We start from the raw sequence: 14,430 nt of genomic DNA, 5'->3' as shown, positions 1-14,430 counted from the left end.
GTATAAGCAAAACAATCCTTACTATCAAACTGCAAGTAATAAGAACGTAGTTTTTTATTGTTACCATATTCCTGAAACCGATCCGGCCGTGACAGTTTCTGGCCCGAATCCCCTGAAGAGTTCAAGAAAAATGAATGAGAGAAGACTATCTGTCGACAGAAGGATTGACAAGACGACCCACCACCTCTCCTGTAGGAGTTCCCTCTCAGCACCAGGCATTCATCTCCACTACCATTCCTTGAGACACCTTTACCCAGAATGGGAGTCATATAATTGATTATCAATCATTTTTTTGGACCAGATAAACACATGCTGAAACACAATACTTTTCCTGCAGATACAAAACACCTACTTCAGAACAAGACAAATTTCCAATTTCAAGAACTGTGTGTACAAATGCAAGTAAATAAAGAATTATCCATCAGAATAACCCGAAATAAAAAAAAATTTACACTTTTTTAATATATATATATGTATATATAAATTTATTTTATAAATTTACCTGAAGATTATTCATAACTATAGCAAAATAATAAAACCACGCGAGGAGATATCAAGTTAACGTGATTTCAACGATCACAGAATTAACAGACGGACAATAATTGGACACTGCTAGTAGACTCAAACGTTTTCGTCTACAATGTTGATCATCGGGTAATCCCTGCCATCAAAATATACGATAGCAACTGTCAGGCTTCGAAAAATCCAACTTAATTCGCCGACATATTCGATAAAAAAAAAATTGTAGATAATTTTAATAAAAATAATTCGATGAAAATGTTGTTTCTGAACGAGATATTTCTTACACGTTAATAAACGGCTAAAAATTGATACTCGCCAGGTAATAAATTTCAGGTATCTATAAAAAAATAAAGTTTTGATAGATGAACTTGCATGAATATTTTTTAAAACTAATATTTGGTAGAGAATATCCGAAACGTATTCAATCCTCTAAACCAGTGGTTCTCAAACTTTCCCGAATCGCGGCGCCCTTTTTCAATTACAATTTTTTCATGGCGCCCTACCCTAAGTAAAAGTATGACAAGTCGTAAGTAAGAGATAAAAATAAATAAAACTCGTCTATCTTCATTATGTTTTTTATTTTATTAACATTAAATTAATAATTATAATTGTCTCGGTTCAATTAATTATGAAACTTTTACAATACTTTTACAATATTTCGTGACGACCCTGTGAAGAGACCAGGGCGCAAAATTTGGAAATAATTACCATAAACAATCTTTGAAAACAAAATTACTGAAATAAATGAGAACCCCAAAGAGAGAAGGCAATTTTTTTTTAATATAATGGCAAAATACCAAGCGAAGGTAATAAAAAGGAAAATAAATTGGAAAACGGTTCCTCCTGACTTTTAAACACTACACATCGATACGCACAAATGCGTTCACAAACATACATAAAATATTTATTTAAGTTTTGTTAACTGTTACAGAATACTGGCAGTCAAAATACAAAATTAGAACGAAACACTGGCATTTTACCAGACGCACGCTACCCATTTATTTATTTAAATACACATTAACACAACGTACTACATACATATCAACATACACATGCATATAACGATTAGCATACACATGAATCGCTGAGTATTACTGCACAGAAAAAAACCCAATTACAAACAAATCCATAGAGTTAGCTAAACCCTAAATAATAATAACAAATTTTAAGGTTAGTCCTAGGTCCTCTCGAATGTTTAAACAATAATAATATAACGTACGACAGGCGGATCAATGCTACCTGCGACTATTTTTAAACGTGTTAACAATTATATCATTACAGAGGTCAAAGTTTTGTATTTTTAAACAATAACTGGCTTTGATAAAATATTTTTAACAGTAAAGAAACAATACGAACTGGTAACTCGAACACCGTTGTTAAAAACCGCAAGACGTACATGAATAGAAAACAACAAAATAAAATCGTTCATCCGATAACTTTTTCACGTAACAAGAACCGAACAGTATCCTACATACATATAATTCATGGCTGCACCACTCTTCAAGCAAATCAAAAATGAGGTCGATGATAAAACAGAATGTTTTTGTAAATTTAATATAATAAAATTATTTTTTAAATAAATCATTTAGTTATTTTATCACTAACGAATAATATTTATCGACAAACAAGTTACGAAATACCGAAGAATCATAAAAGTTGAGCCGCTTAGTTTAATTTTTAAGGTCAATGAATGAACGTTTTTTCCCCTATGTTATATTGTTAATGGCGCTGGATTACAACAAACAAATTTGTCGTCGTTGGAATACTTAAACCGTTAAAAACATAAACAGATATCATCAGCGCTATAATCACAACTTCATTATATAAAGTACCATATTTGTAATTGTTTCACGTATCCATATAAACTACTACCATCCTGTGACATGCATCACAAATTTGCATGCATCACAAATGGTTTGAGGACACAAATTTATTGATTTTTACTTTCCCGGCTATAACGATATACGATGTTGTACCAGCTATAACGGGAAAGTATACAAATAGGTAAAAATAATCTAACAAGAAAAAATTTTTTAAGATGTGTACCTTAAGGAGACATTAAAAAAAATTGTAAATAATTTGCGAAAAAAATATTTATCCTAACGCTTTCCAGTATAGATAATCGACTTTTGTCAGACGGATGATTATGCGTACGTTGACCTGAATTTGGTATTACAACTTTGGACCCCCGTTTACCGATTTTCTTCAAACTTGTTAAACAGGTACAACTTTCAGTGTGAAAGAACTGATTAAATTTTTGCAAAAACTGTAAAACATGGAGTAGTTTTATTTCTGGGCAGAATAAAATTTCAAATCTTCACTGGGGCGCTTTAAGAAAAAAAAACGTACAAAAATTGAATTTTTTTTTATCAAGATCACAAATTACCGAATATATTATTTAATAATAATTACCGCTCCCCCAAAAAATGACTTTAAACAGAGTAAGCAACATTAAACCAAACCCGTAGCGTAGTCGCTGCAGAATCGGTCGATTATGTTGTAATGACATTTTATGAATGATACGGATAATTTAAATAAGAAAAGCATAAACGTAATTTAAATATTGCATTTATTTACCTAATTGTTAGAAAAGATGTTCAAAATGACCACCCTAGGCATCGATGCACTTTTGTGCTCGACTGATCGTATTGAGAGTCGTCCGACGCAAAAGTAGTTGTCAACTGCGTTGTTGTCCCGTCGAATGTTCTCACCTTCAGTTCATCAATATTTTGGGAATTAGATGCATAAACTCTTTCCTTTAAGAAGCCCCAAAGGAAAAAATCACAAGCAGACAACTCTGGGGAACGTGGAGGCCACCGTCCCCTGCCAATAGTTCGCTGTCTGTCTCCTTCAACTGTAACGCGGTACGGTTTCAATTTTAATTCGTGAAGAATTTTACGACAAAATGTGTATTTAACACTAGATTGTTGGGATAACTTGCGTAGTAATTTTTTTGGACTGGCAATAATTCTCCTTTCAATGGCGTGTGGAGTCCTAACGGAAGGTTGCCTATTTCGTTTTGCATTTGAAACCGAACCTGTTGTACGCCATTTTATAACTAAATCGTGTTTGCTACTCAACTCTAGAATACAGGCATTCGGACATTTTTCTACGAATACTTGACGTGATTCTTCCAACGATCCAGAACGAATAAAAGCTCGACTTCAGCTATCCTCTCCTGGCCTGAATAAAGCATTTTACACAAACACAACCGCACTGCAACAAAACTTACACTGCACTGCCACGTAACCACCTGACAAACGGCAGCAATAATCAGTAGTAACATATACATCCACCAGTCGCGCTAGCTGTGTTTTTTCATAAATAGTATTGGGTAGCGGTTTCATTACGGGTTCGGTTTCATGTTGCACATCCTGTACATGACGGGTGACACATGGGAGACGGCCGGTATCACGGTAGCAGAAGAATGTCGAGGTGGATATAGTTCTGGTCCTCACAAGACGTGTTATCGAACCGCTGAAAATGGCGCTCGATACAATCACATGCTTCAAACTTTTTCAGGCCAGAACTTCGAAGACGAAGAATCACTTTAAAATATGTTTACTTCCAACAAGATGATGCTACAGCAAACACCGCAAACGCGATTCGATGGCAGTTCTTCGATTCATGTTTGCTGTACACATGATCTAACGTTTAGTCAATGTTTCGTAGCCTCCAATATCTCCCGACTTATCATCCTGTGACTATTTTTTGTGGGGGATGGCCTCAAAAGCCGTGTCTAGAACCACAAACGCAGCAATTTCGACGAGTTAAAAAATGCCATAATTCAAGAAATTGCTAACATTTCTTCACAGGTGTTGGCCCTTGAGAACTGCATTCATATTGATGGATGTCACCTCGAGGACATTATTTTTCATAAATTAAGGTGAACATAATTTTACATTCAAACGGCATGTATAGAGCTTTAATTTCGTGTCAATAAACATAATTTAATTTTAAAATTGAAGTTTTAAATTAAAAATTAAGTACTGCTTATTTAAAAACCGCCCATCACCATCACCATCACCTCTCTATATCTCTCTCTCGAATTATTTCTTTTTGGTTTACGGGGGGGGGAGGGGGGTTTAAATTATGATGAAAGTTTTTCTAAATTATTATTAAAAGTTTATTATTTAAACTTTTAATAACATTAAAAGTTTAAATAATGAACATTTCAGAAATTCAAAAAAACCATAACCCATTTTTTGACCGATTACCATACTTCCTTCTTCCAGCATAGGTCTACGGCTATGATGTCAGCAAAGTTGAAGTAAAAATAATACTTTTTGAAGTCTTTAGATTTTATCCTCTTCACTTCGGTACTAAAGAAGTTATACGCGGTTGGTAATTTATTTAATCTTGTAAAATCTTCAAAGATTAAAACCTTAAGAAACTGAAAAAAAATATTAACTTTTAGCTTTAATTAAGCTTGCCGGCCTCTGCGATAGCCAGCGGTAGCGTCTCGGCCTTTCACCCGGAGGTCCTGGGTACGGATCCCGGTCAGGCACGGCATTTTTCACACACGCTACAAAGCATTCATCTCATCCTCGGCGGAAAAAATTGCTTAACTGCGGACCCGGAGGTTAAAAAAAAGTTTTAATTAAGCTTAAAATATAACAATTTTTCTACTATTAAAGAAATCTATCAATAATAATATGGAGCAGAGCGTGTCACTTATTTCCGATTTAGTAATATTACAATTTTTATTTGATACTATAGAATATAGGTTGAAGTTTAGTTTACTCAAATTTTTGAGGTTAAATTAACTGTAATGTCTCTATAATGTTGACCCTGGATAAACCACAAACTATAAACTGAGATAAGATCATTTGTAGTGAGAGAGGCATTATAATTTCGAAATAACAAAAAATCGATTAAAACTCAATCACAAACACACATGGCAAAAAGAACGAATAGCTGGAGGGGGAGAAAAGAGAATAAACGTTAAAAGGGAAAACATACAAAAAGGAAGAAGAAATAAAGGCGGGAAGAGAAACGTCTTTTAAATTAAAACAGAGAGAAAAGTTCGGAGAGAGAGAGAGAGAGAGAGGATGAGAGGGAAAATGGAAATACAAAGAATGAAATACGGGTTCCCAACTAAACAATATTACTATAAAAGCATTTGGTGGGGGAAATTCCACTAAGCCACTATTTAGCCGTCACAGATTTTGTTATTTAATCAGCACAAACAACACCAAACTACTCATATACAAACGCGTGCGCGCATACAAACACAGCAAACGCAAACTGTTCGTTCACGTACAAACAATCAATACAACAACTGCTAATGATAATGATAAATATAATATTTTAAAATTATAACGATATTAATAAAAACAGAACTGATCACAACATTAGGAAAATCCCCATCATTTATTAAAACTTACAAAACATCTTCAAATAAAATTTATACTCTCACAACTTAATAAAGGTTGCAATTCTAAAAATAACTGGCTTACATTAGATTTTTAGTTATGGCATGCTAGCCAGCATGCTTTATTCATTAAAAAAACAAACCGTTATCAGGATTTTTATAATTCGGATATCCGGTTAATTACTCCGGATATAATCATATTTCTAGTAAAAATTGTGGATAAAAAACCCTTAATTTTACAATGTATAAAAATAACGGTACTTTTATCGAATATCAAACTAATTGCCACTATTTGTTTAAATTCCCAATTTATTTATTTATTTTTAACAATATAAGAATGCTATTTAAACATTAAATACTTCGTAACAGAAAGGATAAGATAAGAGCAAATTTCCTTATCGCAATGAAAAAAATTGAACTCTGTAACTATATCTAATGTACTGTAACCCAGTGGTTCTCAAACCTTTCCGAATCGCGGCGCCCTATTTCAATTAAAATTTTTCCATGGCGCTTTACCGTAAGTATGACTACTCGTAAGTAAGAGATAAAAATAAATAAAACTCGTATATTTATCCCCTGTGAAGAGGTCGGCGGCGCACAGTTAAGGAATCACTTAATTAGGCGTTTTATTCGTCACCACATTTAAATAAAAAATAATTTATAAGAGTAAATAACAAAAAAATTGAAATCGTGGTGTTTTATCTTGTAATTATGTCAAATGACTTCTATATTTTACAATCACGCAGTCGCCTAACATACATTACGTCAGACAGGCAGACGATAAGACAGTGTCGCTGTAATAAAACTTTTAATATTGCTAATAAATAGAAATGATGCGGATTAATTTACGAGAAAATATTATTAAAGTTTTTTTACTCGTAACGGAAAATACAAAAAAAAATGTCTGTGGAGTCTAACCGAAACTGACGACATGCGACTTGATAACATTATACTAGCTAATAATAGAGACTTACCTGTTAACTGCAATTTTTTTTTATTTCATAAGGAAAGCCAACCATATGGTATGTCTTCACACCAAAGGCGAATTGGAAAGTAATTCGAAGACCGTGCTGTTTAATAATGGAAAGGAAGGGGGGAGAGATCGCTTTTTTTTTACATAAGTAACAAATCGACAAAACGAAATTTAATGAGTCAAAATATATCCGTAGAACCTCTTTGTTATAAGAGGCAAGAATAAAAGAGTGAACCTTATTTACCTCAGATAATGAAAAATACAAATATACAAGGATATTAGTGACGCAAGTCTTTACAAAAACCTAAATTTTTTATTACTTCTAGTTATTCACAACATATTATCTCACTGATAAATCGTAAAAATTATCTTATAATAACCAGCTGCTTCTATTTTATGAATTCGAAATAATCCTATTTTTACTTTTACCATTTAGCGCTGTAACTCAAGCGAAAGCATTGTAATCGGTCCAATTTGGGTATGTGCACTTTTCACCGGGTATTGACATTTTGATACCCAAAGAACCCAAAAAACGGAAATTTTCCGAATGTTAATGCATGTTCTGAAAATAACCGAACATTTTTAATTACGCGCCGACAGAAATATTTAATGACTTGCGGTTGGCAACATTGTGTTCCACATAACCTCCTTTGTAACCACATGTTCTTGGATTGTTGATGTCTTGCTTAGTTTTTGTATTACTATAATTTGATTGCAACGTATTTAAGTGTTCCGATTTTTTGATAGCTGAACTTCTGTCTCGATGTCAAAGTCGTAAACTCAGCTTTCGTCTCCCGTTATGATCCTTTGCATGAAAGTTTCATCATCGGTTTGTTCAAGTTGCCGACAAACGTCCACTCGATGTTCTTTCTTCTGTTCGGTCATCAAACGACAAACAAACCTGCAACTCGATGCGTGTTCAATTGATCAACCAAAATGTCATGGCGTGATCCAATCGAGATGCTAACCTCTTGAGCAAGTTCTCCGACAGTCAATTGGCGATTTTCACGCACCAGATCGTTGATTTTCTGAACGCGGGTGTCATTAGTTGAAGTCGAAGGCCTTCCTCCTGATCGAGCGTTATCTTCAATCGGTTGACGACCACTTTTAAATTGTGAAAACCGTTCGTAACTTTGAGCATCATCTACGTAAGCTTGTTTCAAAAGTTGAAACGTTTCTGTGAAGTTTTCCTCAGATTCACGAAAAATTTTTCGTTGTATCGTCGCTCCCGGAAAATTGCACATTACAAAAATCGCGCTATTAACACTTAAACACGTCGCACTCAAATAACAATAAAACTAAAACTAAATGAGATATCAACAATTCAAGAACATGTAGTTACAGAGGTTATGTGGAACACATGCTGACAATCCTACGTCACTAAATATCTCCGTTGGCGCGTAATAAATGTTCGGTTATTTTCTGAACAACCCCCGTACGTTTGTGTGTGTTCGGTGTTAGTTTCTAATCACCTTCTATTCTCAGAACTACTGGACCAATTTTGACCAAACTTAAGTCAGATTACTTCTATACGTACGGGGCATTGATGCTATTATATTTTCACCTAAAAGGTCAAGAGGGTGAAGCTGTAAAGCAAGGTCACCCTCAATATCTCGAGATTTCGCTCAATTAGTCATATTTTTCAACAATATTGAAAAAAAATTTGCAAAATCGCATCCCCACCGCAAAAAAAGCTCTATACTACTATGTTGTGACGTCAAAGGTGAGCGGTAGAATTAAATAAATATTATTTAAAGTGAAATAAGTAACTTCTGGCTGGGTCTCGGTACCTGGTGAGTTAAACCTCGCGGCTACACCAGTGTGTCGACCGTACAAGCGAAATTTGTTCTATGCAAGTTGTGAAATTACATCAGTTTAGTTAGTGCCAACCGTCACGGCTAGTACCACCACAACCTCGCGAATTAAATACGGTATGCGCGCGCGCTTTAGTTAGAATCATTGAATTAAATAAACGAAAAAATATCATATTTAAATAAAACGATAAATATTTTTAATTAAGTTGTGTGTGTAAGCCGTTCATCAGAAACATCTGTGTTGTCAGCTTTTTCAGTATCTACATGAATTTGACAAGATGGCCGTCTCTTGTCTGTAGTACCAATATTACATTCATTCATTTTTTTTTTGAAAGAAAATTTAATCGATATACAGGGTTATCATAAAAGAATGGTGCGGTTTCAGTAATTCATAGGAAGATTGTAGGGAAATTTCTAGATGTTATATTGGTATCCCTGAAAGCCTCCAACCCAAAAGTTTGTTTATCAGCAATTGTAACCACAACGTCAGTTCTCATATTGTTGTTGCGGTGAGTTTAGTGAGATACTATGTTCTCAGATAAAGACAAAGCAAAGTGTGTTTTATTGATACCTTAATTAAAATCCATAATTTTAGTTCAACGTGCGTTTCGACGTGAATTCGGAAGAGATCCACCACATAAAAATAACATAACACGTTGGTTCAAACGATTCGAAGAAACCGGATCGGTTAAGAAACAGAAATCAACCGGCAGACCAAGTGTACCAGACGAAACGGTTGAACTAATTAGACGATCGGCGATTATAAGTCCTGGGAAGTCCATCCCCCGTCGAAACGTCGAATTAGGTATTCCAAAATCAACAGTTCACAAAGTTTTACATAAAAAACTGAAATTACACGCTTATAAAATCCAGATACTGCAAGAATTGAAACCCGATGATGGTGTAAAACGTTATAATTTCGCTGTTGAAATGTTGGACAAAGTAAGTGAAAACGAATCGTTTTTAGATGATATAATTTTTACAGACGAAGCTACATTCCATGTAAATGGATGTGTTAACAAACACAATTCACGAATATGGGGCTCTGAAAACCCACACGCAATTATTGAGAAACAACGCGATTCGCCTGAAGTTAATGTTTGGTGTGGTGTGATGAAAAATCGTGTAATAGGGCCTTTCTTTGTCGTTTGAGACGACAAATTTGAAAAATAAAAAACATAAACTGTAAGTAATTCTGTTTTAATTTAAACCATGTTCAAAACCGCACCATTCTTTTATGATAATCCTGTATATCATGAATTCTACAGAAGGTTGACCCTCTCCTTCCTCTGGATAAACACCCCATAGAAATCTTTCCACGAAGATGTACGTCTCAAAACCAGAATTTTTGCATGAAAATATTCAACGCAACACAACAGTTGCGTAATCAACAACTTCTTTATCCGGTAAAGCACCGATGTAACTTATACATGCCGGTATACCATAGCAACAACAGAGGTGGTTGTTTCAATCTAATCGGACTTGTGTTATTAATCGATTAAACTGTACGAGTGGTATTACTTTGCACAATTTTTGAAACCTTTTTAACGCATTTTATTGGAATCCTTTTCCTTAGCCGACTAGTAGAAATAGTTTCGTGGAAGAATATAAGAAGGGATACCTGCTTGTTTGTATTATAACTTTATTTAAGTAGTTTTAGTGAGAAGGTCATGCGATAACCGCATCGGATTTTTTATTTCTTTACATAACAGATAACTACTAGTTATATTTAACCGTACGTAATACTTCACAGTAATTATAAGATAAACCAAGTGCGTTACGTCAGTAATAAATCAGACTTTAATATCATATCAAGAAACCAAAATAATAACTAGCTAACCACAATTAATCGACACAGCTTGCTTAATATCCAAGAAAGTAATGATAAATTGATTTGTTTTAACTTATTAAATTACAACCGATTTTTTAATACGGAAAATGAAATAAGATAATAACAGTACGGGTTTCGTTTTATACAACGTTATTCCGTATCGTTATCTTTGTAACAAACGAATCGAATTATATTATATCTGTACATTTATCGAATCAACTGATTTATTTTAGAAACGACCGGAAAGCCTGATTTTACTTGATAGTAAATTCAACTATTAGTATTATCATGAAGCTACATTAAATATAACACAATCCACCGCTACCAAAGATGCACTGATTCTATAAGTCTGTTTGTCCTTAGGAAAAGGATCAGATTTGATACTCGCAGAACCGATTAGAAAAAAAAGAGAAAAAGAATGGATATGTACGGCGTAATATTAATAAAACAGGATCCTACCAGAAAGGTGCAAAAGAACTACATTTTCAACCAACGGGCACATACCTCTCCCACAATTCCTTTGAAGATCAGGACATTTTTTTTTATTTTACTCGGATTAAAGCAGTACATCCACAATTTTGTCTCGATACACTTAAATATATGCGATAAAAATACCTTCACCATAAGAAAGTAGAATTATATAGGATGCCGATTTTTCAGGATGTCCAACTATCCAGACCGCTTACATACCCACTAGGTAACTTAAAAAAAATACTTTATTTAAAAAATATAAAATACTAAAAAAGGTATGCTTCAACAGGAATTTTTTATTTTTGAGTTCTTTAATTGACTTTTAGACCTGCGTTAAATTATAAAATTAACGCCTGAAAAGAGTGATAGAAACAGATTAATTAGTCAAATATTATCAGGAGATTTTGCGGCCTGTAAACGAAGATCAATACTGAAGCATGTAAAGGTTATAGATCTTTTTAAAAAAATATTTTTTAAGGTACGTTTTGATTATACTGACTGTCACAAAGTTTTATGTTATAAAACGTACTGACTTATTAAACGTATTTAATTCGCGCCACACCCGCGCGAATTAAATACGGTATGCGCGCGCGCTTTCGTTACAGTCATTGAATTAAATTAAAAAAAAAAAAAATTATATTTAAATAAAATGATAAATATTTTTAATCAAGTTGTATGTATAAGCCGTGCATCAGAAAATAAGTCGCGTGACGAGAAAGCTATACGACTATGTTGACAGCTTTTTTTTTTTTATAAAATATTGGGGGTTCAAAATTTTAAATTATTTCACATAATTTTTGTAAATCCAGATTATTTTATTAGCAAATTTGTACTTATTCGACTTTTGTAACTGTTTATTTGACATTACTGTAACCGTTTTTTTATTACATCGTACGTGTGTTGTGAGTATTTTTTTAATCTTACTGAAATACAATTTTTTTTATATTTAATTTTCATATTTTTATTAAGTATGATATTCATTAAATATTTCTTACGTATGATAAGGCTTTTATAAGTTTTCAATTATTTGAATTTCTGATTATCTGAATTCGGCCGCGCAAAAGTCAAACCGGAGTATCCGCATTCCATTGTACCGAAAGAGTAAAGTATTCCTGAAAGTAGGAAAAGGTTTCTGAAGTTAAAGCAGAGTTCCTGAAAAGGAATAAGCTCGTCCAACCCGATGAAATTGTACGGACAACCGAATGAACATTTATCGACAAATTAATCACCTCGTCGTTCCGATAATTCTTTGCAGATTTAAATAAAAAATAAAACAAAAATCAAAGACTTCATAAAATTTGCAACAGGCTCTACTTAAAACAACGGGCGAGTTAGTAAAACAGACAATTTTTTTTAATGACATTCATTACATAATGCACGAAGCTTAGGCGTGTAAATAAGTATGAAACTTTTGTACCCTATGAAAAACGCTATGCCTGACCGTGATTTGAACCCGGGACGTTCAAAAGATGAAAGGCTAAGACGTTACCCTCCACTACGTTTTAAATTACTAGTTCTTTGAACTGTACTTTTGAAAGGTCTTAGGGTTTAAAAAGGTAAAAAAAGGCTGAAACGCTACCACCACCACTTTTACTGGTACATTAAAGGTATCCCAAATTACATTCAAATCCACACCTTAAAACAATATTTATTTTTTAAACAGTGAAATTTTATGCGTACATGAAATTAATGTGAAATTTTATATGTAAATCAAAAATTTTAGAATATTTCAACCAGTTCTCGGGATGTAACTGGTTAATTGTGAAAATTAAGTTTTCGTAAAGTAAATTTACAGGAAAATCTGCTTACTTTAATCTCCAATAATATTTCCCGGGATTAGTAATGAAAATGAACGAATAACCGCAGAACTCTACCGTTATGGTAATGCTTACATTCTTCATTTATAAGTGCAAGGTTATAAATCAAAGTATAAAATACCATGATTAGAAGGGTTTGAATTCCGGTCGAGCTTGACGTTTTTCATACGCAATAAAATTTATTACTCGTTACTCATAAAAATAACTGAATGTGCTTGTAGTTACTATGCAATGTTAAAAAACATTAATTCATCAATGATTCAGAATCACAGAAAAAATCAACATAGAACATTTTCAGAATTATTATAAATAAAAAAATAAAAAAAATAACTTGGAATACAACTTATTAAAACTACGAACACAAACCCTTACTAAAACAGATCAACTGCACTTCAAATAGATGAACTTCAACCTTATAAAAAAGTTAGCAATAAAACGGAACATTTAAGTACATAATACTAAAACGACTGATTATTCATCAACATACGCACAAGATTGTGTGTGTGCGTGTGTTCAAATTAAAAGACACGACCGCAGTATAATTTAAACACTAAAATTTATTTCATAAATTTTTATTTATTTTACTCATACGATTACATAATTATTTAATTTATATAAGAAAATAAAAATGAAGACAAAAAAAGGTGGTATAAATTTTTTTTTGAACTTGGCAACATAATCCAAGAGGAGACAGAAACAAGAAAAGACAAAGAGGAACTACAGCTCTTTACTGGGTTGGGGTGTGGCAAGAGAGCAAAGACGTGAGCAGCTTAAAGCCAGCCGGCCTACGAACACTAGTAAACTAGCGGGTAACATAACAACGCACGCCTGGGCCGGCCTGCTGTTATACTGTGGGTACTGCGTAATAAATGTACTCCCCTCGAACCTAGGAAACGCCTGAATACAATAAGTAAATAAATACTGAAGAGGGTTCGCAATATGAATTGTAAAGTTCTTCAAAAAAGAAAGGGAGAATTCAGTTACACATTAAGCTATTTCAAAACTGATAAAACTAGCTAAAAAAAAAAAAGTCAGTTTTCCTCTTCGTTTAACGAGAAATCAGATTCTTCAACTGATCTTCATTTTCTTTTTTTTTTTTTGATAAAGAAAAATTAATAATAATAATGTTCGTTCACATTAGAAACTAATTTACTACGTTTAACTGAAAATGAGATAAATTATTCAATATCGTGTACATTTTGGGAACATTTGACCATAAATTAGTTAATTTCAGTAATACAGTAACGGACTACAAACCAAATTAAAGTTATTAATTTCATTTCAAGTAAGTCTTACTTAGGAGAGTTTATATCACAAAAACATAGCTTTAAAATTACGTTTAAGTCAAATGAAATAATTACTTAAACACATTCTACAACAGTATTTTTTTTTTTATCGTACAGCGACCGAACAAAAAACTAAATTAACGGAAACCTAAAAAAAATTTAAAAGAACCATTATCTTGACTCGTTAAAACCTTACTGTGGAAAATATTCTTAAAAAAAGGACAGGCAAGTTTTTTTATTTTTGTTTTTCTGGGCGATAAACGCTTTTGCGTTATCATCGCCCGGACACGATAAATTTGTTGTAAATAAATGAATGTTAAAAATTGGCAATTAAAATTTAAT

General features: G+C 33.1%; 1 protein-coding gene across 1 annotated transcript in view; it reads right to left on the bottom strand.

Annotated features, from left to right (window-relative positions):
- The window catches only part of larp (La related protein), a 216,532-nt gene that overhangs the window by 164,857 nt on the left and 37,245 nt on the right, over positions 1-14,430 (bottom strand). The window lies entirely within an intron of this gene.

Source organism: Lycorma delicatula, chromosome 11 (genome assembly GCF_047948215.1).
Source record: "Lycorma delicatula isolate Av1 chromosome 11, ASM4794821v1, whole genome shotgun sequence".
In the NCBI taxonomy this organism is placed as follows: Eukaryota; Metazoa; Arthropoda; class Insecta; order Hemiptera; family Fulgoridae; genus Lycorma; species Lycorma delicatula.
The sequence above is the reverse complement of the archived record's forward strand: the minus strand, read 5'-3'. Positions and strand labels throughout refer to the sequence as shown.